Source organism: Rhincodon typus, unplaced genomic scaffold, assembly GCF_021869965.1.
Source record: "Rhincodon typus isolate 14 unplaced genomic scaffold, sRhiTyp1.1 hic_rhity00000880, whole genome shotgun sequence".
NCBI classification, from domain to species: Eukaryota; Metazoa; Chordata; class Chondrichthyes; order Orectolobiformes; family Rhincodontidae; genus Rhincodon; species Rhincodon typus.
The window spans coordinates 21,618-23,325 of record NW_025966518.1 but is presented as its reverse complement, the minus strand read 5'-3'; positions in this window follow the sequence as shown (position 1 = coordinate 23,325).

Here is a 1,708-nt window from a genome sequence, read left to right as displayed (position 1 = left end):
CCGATACAGTCATCAATGTAACGGAGGAAGAGGTGGGGTTTAGGGCCGGTGTAGGTACGGAAGAGGGATCGTTCCACGTAACCTACAAAGAGGCAGGCGTAGCTTGGGCCCATGCGGGTACCCATGGCTACCCCCTTTGTCTGTAGGAAGTGGGAGGAATTGAAAGAGAAGTTGTTGAGTGTGAGGACGAGTTCGGCTAAGCGGATGAGGGTGTCAGTGGAGGGGGACTGGTCGGGCCTGCGGGACAGGAAGAAGCGGAGGGCCTTAAGGCCATCTGCATGGGGAATGCAGGTGTAGAGGGACTGGACCAATTGGGACTTTGTTTTGGTTTAATTATCAGTGGAGATCAGCCATTCTCCCTCCATAACAATTTGGGGGCTTGTCTGGGATCTGGATGGACTTCGACAGCTCAAGTCTGGCTTATGGGCAGATTTGGACAGATCATGTCCAGGATCTAGCTGCTTCATATGGGGACCTGTATGGATTTGGACACGTTTAAACAGACTTGGGGATTAGTGTCCGAGATCTGTTCCCCGGGATGCTCACTGCAATAAACATCGACTGCACCTGAAGGACCATCAACTCAGTGAAAGATGCTCTTTGGTTTAGCCCATATATCCCGCAAAGGACTGTGAGTCGACATAGTGACATGAAATGATCTTTATTAACTATCACACCATTAATACCATAATAACAATTATGCTACAAACTAACAATTAATACGATAAATCTGACAAGTAATACTGTAAATCTAAGTCAGTATCTTGTAATTTAACTTAATTTGGAATGATCAAACATCACCACACTAGACCTTGGCTTTGATCCACATGGTGATGGTCGTCTGGTCTTCATCTTCCAGTGATTCCAAGGGCGCCTCTTCTTACAGTGGTTGGTCTCGAGTTACCGCTCCCAAGGGTGCTGTTGCAGTGATTCTTATCCTTGGAAGCCTCTGCACCCCTTCGGTAGAATCTTTGATTCCCAGCAATGGATCAATCAGGAATCAATTACCCTGAATGATCAGACCCAATCAGACAGTACTATGCAGATGGTGGTGTGGTCTTTGGTCCTCCATTTCTGAAAGTGTCAGGGATACATAAATCAGGTAGGCTTCCCAGATGTCAGAGTGAGGTGTCCGTTTGTTCTGGAAACAGCTCAATATTTCCTATTGTCCTGGTAAATAGGTTTAATCAATTGTATATTGTACCGTCTGCAGCTGCAGCCTGCCTGTCTGGGTCTACAGCTTGTTTATTTCAGTATCTTTGCACAGATGCTTCGGCCAATGCTTGGCTTGATTTCCCAGCATGCTTGGTGTATAATCCAATTCTGCCATTTTTAGTGGCCCGTCCGGCTATAGGTCTGCCCGAACCTTGTTGATCCCGAGTGAGTGTTGCAGACTGGCACATTCCAAGCTCCAGGATTATGTGCTGAGGGAAGCAGCAAAGCTTGGGGCAGCTGCTGCCAAGGTGTTGTGGGGAAGAGCATGGTCTGAAGTCTTCCTGCTGAAGATAAATGAGGGCCCATTCAGTTAATGGACACTTCCAGCGTGCCAGATATTTGTGAATATTAGTATTGTATGTGTAAGAGAGGTCTTTGATTTTGTGTATAGTCAAACTCCAATGTTTTGTACAAAAACAAAGTTGCTGGAGAAGCTCAGCAGGTCTGGCAGCATCTGTGAAGGAGAAAACGGAGTTAACGTTTCGGGTCCGGT